Source organism: Ischnura elegans, chromosome 1 (genome assembly GCF_921293095.1).
Source record: "Ischnura elegans chromosome 1, ioIscEleg1.1, whole genome shotgun sequence".
NCBI lineage: Eukaryota > Metazoa > Arthropoda > Insecta > Odonata > Coenagrionidae > Ischnura > Ischnura elegans.
In genome coordinates this window covers 91,187,557-91,200,743 of record NC_060246.1, presented here as the reverse complement: position 1 = coordinate 91,200,743, position 13,187 = coordinate 91,187,557, and the positions used below count along the sequence as shown (strand labels likewise).

Sequence of the window (13,187 nt, the reverse complement as noted above, 5' to 3'; positions counted from 1 at the left end):
GTGGTTGGATGCGTGGTTGAGGGAGGGAGAGGAGGCAAGAACTGGGAGAAGGGCAGCGAAAGAAAGAAGAGGGAGGAGAAAGATACAAGTGTTGTTTGAGCATGTGTGCGTACGGTGGTGAGAGAGAGCACAAGAAGGAGGAAGTGTGGAGGAGTCCACGGGGTTGGAGGAATACGGGGAGTGACGTCATGGGCGAATCACCACCCCCTCTCACCAAGGGTATTTTCATGGAGTCTATCCGCAGGTACTCCTCGTATCTCTTCCCACACCACATAGCACTCCTTCCATCGCGTCCTCGTTCTTCTCTTCATCTTCTTCTTCTTCCCGTCTCCTTCCTACTCATCCTCCTCCTCCTCCTTCTCCACTGAAGAGATAGATACGGATTGCCTCTCCTCCTTCAGGACACCCCTCTCCCCACCTCTTCGCACGGTTATAAGTATCTCCCCACGTTCGCGGGGATGTCGATTTGATTTTGGCGGCGTCCGGCAACGAGGACGGTGAATGGCCCTCGCGAGGAGACCGGAGACTTCAACGAGGGTATCGGCAGAGACGCAGTGATTCCCTCTTCCGAGCCGGAGAGAGGACCAGGACAAGGGGGAGATTCCTAGCTGAAATACCCCGTGAAGTGTTCCATTCCTCTTCCAGCCGACATCTCCCCACGATACGAGAGGGACGTACCCGCAGGGAGTGAGGCCGAGGATTCGGAGCAGGGATCCGCGTGACCAAAAGTGAGTACCTCCTCGAGGAATCGAATTTTCGGGCTGAATACGGAAGGCACTGTGCAACAGGCGAAGTTCGCCTCGAGTGCTGCTCGGCGATTTGCGCGGGAAAGTTTTTAAGGTCCCAGGGAACAAGTGCTCTAATTTGAAGAGTGGTGTCGCTCCTTGATCCTTAGTAAGGTATAATGGCACTCTTCCATTGAAGGTTTTCGGTATCAAGATGGTAAAGTGTGCGAGTGAAGAGCATTCTTTTATTCCAATTGATTAGAAGGGAATTTATGCTTGCTCTATCAACATCGAGCTTAACATTGTATCTTTTTGTGAACGTGAAAAATGTCTCGTTTGGTTGTGATGGATTATTATCAAAAGATACCGCTAAAAAATAAAGTGTCATTAGTTCAAACCATGATTTTCTCATAAAATAATAGAAAAAATATGTAAGCCATTAAGCAACGCTACTTGACATTCCATTTTAACCCCGAGCAAGATTTAGTGATATATACGAATTTTTTAGTATTTAGTAGAGGTTACGCTCTCAAATCACTTACGTCAGCGGAGAAGAGGCAACGAATTACTTGGCCTTAGAGAAAAAATATCGCAGACGAAACAAGGAAGATTAGACCCGCCGCAAGTGCGTGCGCAAGCAGTAGGTACGAGCGTGTTGACGAAAATCCTTAGAGGCATTCGGAGTAATTAGAAATCAATTAGTTTTTCAAAGTGACTAAAAGCCGTCGATAACACGAACGGACTCCCTCGAAGTCACACGAGCTTCCCCACGAGACGGGCAACGAGATTTACAAATGCTAAAAAATGCATAGTCGCGACGCATCCTGGGCAGCCAGCCTTCGTGGTCGTCGTCCGCAGTGTTTTGCTCGAGTTCGTCCTTCGGGCGTCGAGTCAAGATCATGGCCACGCTACTTTCTCAAGAGTTCTCGGAACGGCCTGCGCCTCGGAAGGAGTGAATGCCCTTTCCATTCATATATTTTACATAATGCGGTTCTCCGCGGCCACTCATCGGCTATAAATCTAAGAGATCCGATCCAGCGTAAAAAAAATTCTTCGTCCTGCACCGCCACCGAAGAATATGTGCTCAGAAGTTCCTCTCATCCCTCTGACCATCTTCTTCCGGAATAAATTGATACATGTGTCCTCTAATGTTCTCGCAACCCTTTAAGTGAGGAGGAGATGAAACCTTTGAGTGTCATTAGGACTAAATGGCCCAGCACGGCATCTACCGCAAGGTTCATAAGTGCTACTTTTCGATTGACATATTAAGAATATTCCCCTCCAGCCATAAGTGATGAAAAGGAAATATTTACCTGGAAAAATGTTTCCATTATTATCATTTTTCAAAATCCATATAAAATAACTACACCGAAGAGTTGGTTAAATAAAGTTGACTTACCACAGCTGCACTTTAAAGCCTCGCTATGATCAAGCCGTTCCTCTATATCGCAACAAAGAGACTAATAGGAAGATAAACACACACCTATAATTTCTATAAGTCAAACGTTATTAATACCGAATATAATGTTTGAACATTTCTCTACACGAGAACCGAGGTAGCTTACTTCTCCCCTTGTCATCTGTTACGCAAAATGATATATTTTTCTAATAAATAAACGAAATTATGCGATTATATAGACGACACTATACTTCAGACATTAAAAATTTGAAGAGGAAGCTGCGCAATCCTAGTAGGATTTATTTTGAGGAAGTATTCTTTTGCTTGAAAAGGTATGGATCACTTGAAAATGAATAACTGCATGGATAAAGATCGCTTTACGCGGTACATTTGTCTAGACAAACAATTAAATACAAATATATTGTACTTGATAATCACAGCGTAGACATAGAAAAACCGGCTCTTAATTACTGGGAAAATTTCAAGAAGCAAATTGATAAAATTACACGAAATATTGACGAAGTATAAACGGCTGAATATATAATAGAATTAGTCCCTTTTCAGTTATACTTGAAAAAAGATTGAGATGTAATAATTTGTAACAAAACATTTTCACCGAGTAAAATGACCATAAGTCATGCATTCGATTTTTCGGAATACATCGGTGTTGTGCTTACAGCCATGATTAAAATACCTAAGATCGTGAGCTTATATAAGCAAGAATAACATCCCTTTCAAGCAGGTTAATAATTTTACAACGCTGAGACGTGGAATATTTATTAAAGCTACAAGACCAGCCTGGCGTCAACCTTGTGTTTCACCGCATCGTATAGCGTTCCAGGCGAGCATGTATAGCACTTTATTTCCTCCTTAGAAGTTCCGAAAAAGCACAGCAAACTATTAGACTCGCAGGAGGAGGCCAAAGTGAGTCTAGAATCCCTGGAGCGTGTCGGGGTGAAAAGTTTTTAAGTAGCGACTCATTAGCGAGAGTGGAGCTGAGGGGGAGGGGGGGGGAACTCCTTGTTCCCTCCGACTAGCAATTCTTCTCTCGTGCAATGCCTCATGTCCGTCGTGGAAAACATGAGTCTTCAGAGGAAAGGAGTAATCCTCTTTATCGCCCTTAACCACCCGTCTTTCAGAAAACATGAGAGGGAAAAATATGTGTACGAACCCTAAGCCCGCAATAAGCGATCGCACGGAATTTGTAAAGCGATCCACTTTGCGCCAACGCTACTCGTTCCTGCATTATACTCATCGTCGTGAGCGGATAGTGAGTAATTTATATCGCATGAATGATTCAGCCTCAGCGTTTTTCTTCCTGCATTTAGTACTGATTAATGTAGATTACCATGTGAGATACTTGTCCCGACTCGCAAGGTTATAAGAAATATTTTATCTTATTGGATACTCTCGGGAAGTATTTTACAAGTGAATCAAGCATAGTGGCTCCGGAGTTGAGAGTCTTAGTAATTTTCTCGTGTCACTTTCCTCTAGCATTAATAAATGCCGTCTTGCTATGACTACATAGTACGTCTATAGTATTAATAATTTGCTAGCCTCACTTTCCTGCAGGATTAATAAATGTCCTCACCTGATGACTCTATGGTGTCCATCAATTTCATATTTTTCATCAGCAGAGGGGGAAAATTTTTTTCGTCGAGGCTTCAGATGAATTGATGGACATTTCTCTCACAACTATTAACAGAGGTGAATGATACAGGAAGATAATGTCCTCTCACTGCAAAAGGGATGAGGAGATGAAGTCACCACAAAAGACTACCTAGAATCATGTTATTCTTTCCCTTTGTTTCAATTGTCTTTCCTTGAACGCCGCAGCGATGGTCGCCATGCTCAGACTTTAACGGCATCTCCAATATTTAGGTTTTTCACAATTTCATCCTTCTAGAAATGAACCGAACTAAATTTATGAAGTACTTCTTCTTTAGTTTATTAGCTAGTGCCTGTTAATAAATTACTACGCAATTATAAAAGCAACTGACTAGACGCAAAGCATGGATCGAGCAAAACGTCTCACTTTTTCCGAACAAACGAATTATAAACAAAACAACTTATTCGGTTCACATTCGTTTGAATACTGAAACGTATCGAAAAGCAACACGAGCCAGAGTATTAATTCACTGCTATTGACAAAACATCATAAAGATACAGTAAAGTGATGTCAAAGTATTGCTTTAACAGAAATATACCTGATCAATAAAATACATCCAATTTTTGCCAAATCATGTGTCAACTTATGTGATTTCATGAACGTAACACACACGTGTCTGTGTCATTCAGGGACATGTACAAAATAGATATCATCTCTATGCATTCCAAAATCTTCACGTGAGTCAATATCTTATTTTATGGGATTGATGTCTGAGGATTCAAGGTTGTGGGGCCATTTGGAATTCAGGCGGGTGCATGTCCTTTTAGGCAGCATGCCGGATACCCAATTGACGTTTTCGCTGATTTTTTTGGCACCGTTTCGATGAGCAGTAAGGTGAGCAGCACTACGCGATCCGAAAGCATATTGCCTATTCGCTCATTTATACGGAAACGCTCCAGGAACATATTATTCTTCCTCCGAATTAAAAATCTCCAAGCGTCTCCCGGTAGCGACAAGGCTTCGGCGAAAGGTGTGGTTTTTCCACACTGCTCCCTTAATATTTCCACTGTTCCACCTGCCCCAAAAAACATCGCATTCCAAATGCGAGATACGGTCGCGGCCTCGGATTCAAGCCTGCATTGTTTTGGCGCTGTTAAGTTTCGCAAGGGTTTGGCTTCTTTTTGGAAGACGCCCAACTGCTTTGAGGAGAACGGCTTCGTGTCTCATAGTCTAGGAGACACCGGCTCGTTCAGCAATGCGCGTGAAGTAAACTAAGCGATGTGGAATAATCGCACCAAAACATTCAGGTGAGACAAAATAGCTCTGAATTTCAACAGAGGTCACATTATTCAATTTTGAAAATCACGTCAAATAAAACATGAGAGAAAGGATAATTGCGTGTAGTGAGATCAGCGTAAATGAGAGGAGTAATAATGAAGTGGTAGTGAGCTTGAATGAATAGCAAGAGGCATGACAGATACCCTAATGGGCAGTGATTGAAGACGATCGTTTAAAAAAAAACTGTTAAATTTCCTCGGTCTTTGGAATGATGTTCTCTATCTAAATCACCAAGGGAACTATTTTACGGATTATTTCGCGATTAATTTATACTCTGATATAAAGCAAGAGTGAAAGAATTGGTTTAATTCCCGATTTTTATTCAGAGTGTGGCACAAAAAATACCTTTAAAAATTTCCACCAATCATTCTCATTTTCGCTAAAAATAATATGACTCAGCGAAATGATTGGGATTGTTACAGTTCATAAAAAGAGTTATATAGGTACTCATATCCCAAAGCCTAATATTATTTTTTCTGAATGTATCCTTCCGCAAGAAAAAAAGTGCTTATAAATTCATATAATTCGTGGAGCATAAATTATATTCAGGCTATGCCTGTGACGTTATGTAAACTATTTTAATCGATTGTGACAAAAAATAAATCATTGCATTTGGTGACAATATCCATAAAGATTAACTCACAAATGGTTGTAGACCGAAAAATTTATCTTATTTAAAATTCGACATAGTAAGATAGGGAGTGATGTTCAGGAGATATTCCATATTCAGAAGAGAAACCTATCGGCCAGAGGCTCAGAGCTCTCGAGACATCTCATTCGAAAACATTCCGACATCCCCATGAGTCATCATCGCATAATAATATTCAATCAAAGATCTGTAACGCAGGCTTCGGACAAATATCGCTACCGCATTACACCTAATTCGACACTTCCCGAGGGCCGCCCATGTTTTTTATCGAGTTTCGCAGACTACCTTGATTACGCCCAGCGGGCACCAACGCGCGATTCCCTTAAAAACGAGACATGGATGGATTGATAAAGCGACAGGCGGGCGAAAAGAGATCGGCGCAGAAAAAAAACACGAGCGAACTGCGCGCGGCGAATAAAAGACGAAATGAAACGAATCCGTCGGCCAAACTATATAGGAGGAAAGGAAACAAGGAGGGGAGGAGAGATAACAGTTTTGTTTTTCCCATCCGCAGAGGGCTGCAATAAGGTCACCGCCCTCTGCGACACTCGGGAAGAACACCTCGGCGACGTGCGTGCTCCCGATTGAACGCACCGCGGAAGCAAACTCTTGATTCTCATCTTTTATTTTCCTCCTCTCCCCCAACCCTGACCCTCCCTCCTTCCCCCTCCACTCCTCCCCTCCTCTGCAACGAATAACTGGCAATCGCCTTAGCGGTTTTTTTCACGCGACCAAACAAGAGCCAAGGATCAACCTTCTCCTTACCATCGACCGGTCTTCTTACCTAATCCCACTTCTCCCTTAACTTATCTCCATTCCTTTCCACCCCCATCACTCCACGTTCCCTTTTCATCCTACCCTCCAATGCCTTCATTTCATCCCATTCTATTCTGTAGATACATATTTTAATTAAATACTCAAGGAACATAAATTAAAAACAAGCAAAAATTAAAATATTCTTGATAAGAATTATTTTATTAGAGAGTATACTAAAATTCGGTAACATTTTCTAAAAACCTGATTCGATGAAAGCTTCAAAGCTATCATCGATAAAATTACGACTTTTCCTTAAAATAAATTCTCTCTTATTCAAAAAAAAAATATTCAATTATACCATTTCTACCATTCAATCATTTCATTCATCATTTCCACCATTCTTTCATGTTTACCATTCAATCATAGGGAAATCATTCCCAAGGGATTCATCATGTTGTGAAGGTCGCGATTCCTTCCCTTGGGATATTTTCAACAGGGTATTCATTCCTTCGTCCTCCATGACTTCAAACGAGTTGTACTATCACCGGAAGTGACCTTCTCCTTTGGGTAGTTTCCCACTCCTTGCCACCTTGTTCTTTCATCTCCCCGTTCATCTTACTCTTTCCTCTGTCTCCTTTTTTTCACCCTTTTTCGCTCAAGATCCATGTTTTCGCACCGTGTAAAGCAAACCGTCATGTTTGCTTCGTGAATCATGCGGGAGAAATGCGACGGGCATCGTAGAACCAAACACGAGCCAAGGATAACTCATTCTATCAACCATCTACTCCTTAAACCTATCCATCTACCCATCTCCTACAATTTTTCATACCTTTTCGCCGCTTCATTTCAATCCTTTCTCCTACCTCCTAATTGCCACAGTTGTTTTGCACACGGGAAGCCAGCGACTGTTTTTTGCACGTAAACAAACTCGAGCCGAGAACAATTTTTTTCTTCCACCCTCGTCTTTCCGTGCGTTCCTCCGCCTTCCCATGTTACACCTCCTTTTCCTGCTTCGTTCCTTTTTTTCCTTTTTTCCCATTTCATCAGCCATCGCGATCCTTATCTCTCAAGTTGGTTAAGCACACGGGAAACCGTCGATCGCCCTAGCGGTTTTTTTTTCCACGAAACCAAACACGAGCAGAGAGGATCATCGCCTTCTCCTTCCCACCCATCCTTCGCCTGCTCTTACCCATCCGTCTCTCTTCCGTCGTCGCTTCCTCTTCCTTCCGATCTCTATCTCGGGAGCTTGCTTGCTGAGCACGAGGCAAAACCGGTGGCGGTCTAGTTTTTATCACCAGCCCTTTCCTTCGTTTTTCCTTTCTTTCCCTCCCAGCTGAGGCTGGCCTCACGTTTCCTTTACTCTCTCCGTGCGGATTAACGTCGCCGTGCTGTGCATACGATGCGTCCGCGAAAGTGTAAGAGCCTGAAGGTGTTTATATAATGAAATATCTCTTATTTTAAGCTGCGTTTACAGCACGCATAGGTGGGAGGAGTTTATAGCTCTTGTTCATTTCTCTTGCTGCCGCGGGTTCACTAACGCATCGCCTTCAATACATTGTATCAAATCAGGGTATACACTAATATAAAGATGCCGGATAATAGCATCAACAACAGAAAAACCCGATCGCAATTCGAGATGACGAACTTAAATTTTAACAAGGCTATTACTGTAAGTCTTCGAAATACGAACAAGACATGCGTTTCGAGACCTTGTTCGTAAGTTGAAAAACCCAAGCAAGGTATCGAAACGTTTAGTTATCCTGTATCATGCAGTACTACTAGTATTACCATTTCCACGGTCGATCAATTTCCTGCACAAAAAATTATATGTAAAATATGCCTCAATATTCTCTTATGTGTATAATTTTTCCATCGAGATGCAGAGCAATGCTGGTAAGGATTCACCCTCTACTTAAAAGTGAAATCATTGGTTTTTAGGAAGTTATGTGCCACGAAAAATATAATTCTACCGGTCGATTTGGAACGGTGTATCCTCTTAACGCTTCCACTCTCTCCAGCATACATTCATAGATTCTGTAAAAAAAATTGATAAATGTATGACTCTACCGCATTCATCTCAAACTTCTTATCCGACGCATTTCAAACTCAATCATTATTTCAGTACAACTCTTCATCCTTCTCTCCAGGTCTTTATCAGGTCCGTTTTTATCCCACGATCCTCATTCTCTCCTTACTCCTTCACCAATAATTCGTCGTTCATTATTCAGCACCTTCACAGAGGAGTAGCACCTTGATAATGCGTTTTGTGAGAATGAAAGAAGCGGTTAATTCAAAATGACATTTCAAGAACAAGCCTTCGCGGTTTGCCTTAAAAGCATAGAAAGGAGAGGGAATTATCCATTAAGAGTTTCAAGATACTGTCTCCAATCCTCCTGTCGATCCTAAACGTCGTCCTCTTTCGTCGGTGTCGCTTTGCCTTCGGCACCACTCTCGAACAGGATAAAAAGGCAGCCGAGACACAATTTTTTTTTTTTCGCATCCTCATAGAAAGGAATGTGAAAAAAAGGTGACGCGAATCGGGACGAGTTAAGATATCCACCAGTCAACATTCTTGGCATGTTTCGACTCGGGTGAGATTCGCGAGGTGTTACGCCGATAGGAGATTTCGACGGTGGCCTAAGGAGACAACGGAGCTGGATCGGATAGGGTGGCCAAAAGAGATGATGAATGGTTTTCAAGTGAGAGAGGCACGCGCGAATGGTCCCGCCCGATCGACCTGTCAGTCACGGACGAACCTCGTCCCATTTTTTTCATTCGTCAACCCACGGAGAATATCTACGGAGGACGGAGCATATTCACACGCGCATAATTAGCATAATGCTATACCGAAAACTTCTTAGCAAGAACGATAAAGTATAAGCGTTCATGTTATCGAAAAGGGGACCGCGTGTGTGACTTTGACATCCTTCCATCCTGACATGTTGAAAGAATTCTACGCTTTGTCGAGTTGTCGGTGTACGAAAATCATGCTGGCTATCTAAATTTTTCACCATACACTTCGAAAAAGTGGGATATGAAGATAGTCATGGGACACTTTTGAACATGTTACTAAGTTGTTAATTCCTCATACGATGCATAACCTTAATTCATTATAACATTTATAATTATGGTGACTTAATTTCCAATGTGACCACCTATGGAAAATATTCGCGATTGCATTTCATTTAAGGAAACGTTTTTACAATCACAGTAATCACTGGTCAAATATTACACCCCACCCTATGTCAGCGTGAGAAATAAAGTGAATTCCTCCTTATAAAAATAGTTAATGAACGCACTATGGCACTAACATTTGAGAAATGGGTTAATTAAATCAGTAAACCAAATAATTGAAATTTTATACAAATTCTGAATGAAAATCGAATCCAATGAAATTAATCATTGAACTACTCCCACTCGGCCCTTAGTTTCAAGGAAAAAAGCATTTCACGAATTAAAGCAATTAAATCACTTCTCAGAATTTCGACTGGATCAATGTCTGGCAAGTCATGCATCTCGGCAGCCAAGAATCGATTAGCTCACATTAGGGCCTCTGAGCAGGGCAATGAACATGGCCAGCGGACGGCAATTACTTAGCATGCGGAAAGTCATGGGAATACGTCACTGTAGTTCTTTCACGCACTAGCTACGACCGAAAACCCCAGAGGGTAATCCTTTTATTAATCCTTCTAATTTTTTTTCTTTTTCGTCCAGCCATTGATTCCTCAATTCATTCCTCACGGAATTTCAACACGCCTCGCTCATACTTTATTCCCACCAAAAATTAGGCAAGTCACGCCAAATGCTATTCGCTCTCATGGTGGAAAAAATATTTCGTACAGCAGCTGGTCATTAGGCTCTGACCAAAACCCTAAGAGACCCCAAGGCTCGCTGTGGAAATCTTCTTTCCCTTCCCACCGCGGGCATCGGTAAAAAAACGCAAAATCACGGATTAATGCGAGTCGACTCGGGGATAGACGGAGTGAAACCGCATCTTCCTCAGAGCACATGGCGCGAAAACTGAGTGGCTCGGAGTGCGACATGCTCCCTTGAGAGTCATGTGGAAATTTATTTTTAATCCGAGGATAATGGCAAGGCTCTGGGAACGGAGATTCCAATGTGGAGCTCCGACGAAATTTCAAAAGCAAACAGTTTTCTTCCTTATCCTCCTCAGTCCCAAAACATATCTATCGTTATTTTTGGTCTAAATTTTATGTTTTCTAGTTAATCAGATAATAACATACAACATTAGCGATTTCTGTGAATCATGGTTCTAATGATGCTGTCATCGGTCAGAAAGCACTGAACTAGTGGCGACAACGGCATTTCACTTATGCACGGGAAAAATTCAAACGTCGATACGCAAGGATCGAGGAGGTTGAGTACCTCTGAACGTGATAATTTATCTCGCACCTGTTTATTTCCTGCTCCAAATGAACCACCGAATTATTGTGGAGTAAATGTCAACACTTCTTACAAGTTCGTATATCAAAGAAAAAATATCACCTTGACCTACACGCATTCGCAAATCCCTGATTTCACGCCAGTTGCCTGAGCTAATTAAGCCTTCAACGTTGAGGACTATCATAATTTTGGTGACTGATTTGGAGATTTGGTTTGAATTTATTGGCCACGTTAATGCGGAGTATGATTCCTCTACGGCACATTCGTATTTTATGCATTTGTGGGTGAATGAACTTGAAACGTCACTTTAGTGGATAGTTCACAATACTCTCGAAAAATATCGCTCACTATACACATATTTGTGATATAGACAGTGACAGAAATCTGAAAGCCTCCCTAGCATTTCGAATCAACTATCTTGCATTGATGACATTTCAATTCTAATAAGGATAATATATCTACATATTTAGATGAGGCAAGCTCAAGTGGGCCTTCATCTCAGTTACAATCCATATCAAAATGAAAGACAGAAAATCTACAGAAAATAAAAAAATAAAGTAGAAATAACGGCAGCGATGCACATACTCACGAGCGATTACAAGAGATTCCTCGTTAAGTTAAAAGGGCATTGGACTATGTCACAGTTCTTGTGAATTAAGAGGGTGTCCAACCAAGGGAAATCAAATACGTAGACTATAATGCATATTTTATTGATAATTTTCTGAAAAGTTAAAGTCATCGTTTGCGACACATTTATGCTATAAGCATAGCTCTTTTGCACAACTAACCTGAATTGGACAATAATGCAAGAAATGCAATAATGGCAAAAAATATTTATCTACCTTTCAACTCCATTCCCCTTTTATAGAGAAAGAAAAAGATCTCACTATATGCAAAATAAAAAGATACGCAAATACGAGTCATTATTTTTGGTGAAATTAGGCTCACGGAGCGTTGATATTAAGACGGTATTCGACAGTACCCAGGCTCTGTCTGATAACGGTCTCTGACATTAAATATACGGAGTGGCCTGAATGCTAACGAGACTCGCTGTTGAACCAAGCCATCGAGTGATTTCTGATTTAACTGTCCAGGACAAAAAAAAGGTGTGACCACGACGGAGACACCGGTTTGCATCCACGGCCAACTCCAATGACCGTTGTGAAAGAATTCCGTTGGCTTTCCGCTCAACTGTGCGGCCACACAACAGCAAAGCAGATGCAAAGAAGAGAAAAAAGAAGAGGACTACTCACGAATATTTTCGTCCTACCATCCCCCTATCTCTGTCTCTTCCCCATTCCATTCCCCCTTCTTTCGTCGTGCCTTTCGTCCAACCAAGGATTTTTTTATTTTTTTTTATTTTCTTCCCAAACCACCGAGTACAGCTCATATCGGCCATTTTATATCGGGGTTTTCAACAAATTTAACAATTGCACGTACACAAAAAACCACGTCCTGGATTGGGGATACCTACGTAGGCGGAACCCGAACCCGCGACCTCTTGTCTGCCAGGCAAGGTCCCGCCGCAACCGAGGCCGGCAATTTTCAATTTCACTTCTTTCCTCCATCCAACACTTCCCAATTTCAATTACCACTTTTTCCTCTAATCTCCTCCTCTTACACTACCTCCCAATCATATATCGCAACATATTGTTCCTATCGTTGAAATGATAGGATAGAAATTCTTGGTTTCAGTTGAGATGTGATGGAACTGAGCCATCATATATGAAAGATATTTCGCAAGTTTCGCCGAAAAACTCTATTCACTGCTTAACGCATTCACAACGCTTGTAAGTGTTGAAATGACTCCATGAAATTGACGTTAAAGTACAAAACGCGTCATATAGCGAATAAAGTTAAAGCTCTTTTTCAAGTTCCACTGAACTTGACTTGATCTTTCAGTGTAACTTTCGCCTGAGCCTGAACTGAAGATACCTTTCATTTATGAGTAAATAGGAATGGAAAAAATAAATAGAATCGGGTTTGATCAGAAAACGCATTTATAGATATCTTCGCCTTTGTAATTCATGTTCTTAGGTGGTCCTAAGTTGACAAGATTTCCTCTTCGCGATGAAAATTCTCAACGGAGATGCAAAATCGTCACTTGGGTTTTAATATTCACTCTCGACAAGTAATCTGGGCGGGCATGTATTTCAAAAGCTTATAATGCTGGTCTTGGGGAAATTTCACGCATAACTATGCCAAAATTCTTAATACATACAACTTAATGGAGTGTTAAGCACTCCGGTTGGGTGAGATATCTGCAGGCATCATTACTTTCTTCACTGCTTTGTTACTAGTACAAAT

The 13,187-nt window shown here is 41.6% G+C and overlaps 1 protein-coding gene across 2 annotated transcripts in view; it reads left to right on the top strand.

Moving 5' to 3' along the window:
* The first annotated feature begins 450 nt into the window (after positions 1-450).
* Positions 451-13,187, top strand: part of LOC124165768 (mucin-19-like) — a 76,921-nt gene continuing 64,184 nt past the window's right edge. Inside the window, exon 1 of one of the 2 annotated variants that reach the window (XM_046543271.1) lies at positions 451-728. The gene's annotated coding sequence lies outside the window, so the exon portion shown is untranslated. The remainder of the gene's footprint in view (positions 729-13,187) is intronic. The other variant, XM_046543264.1, reaches the window with a different exon arrangement.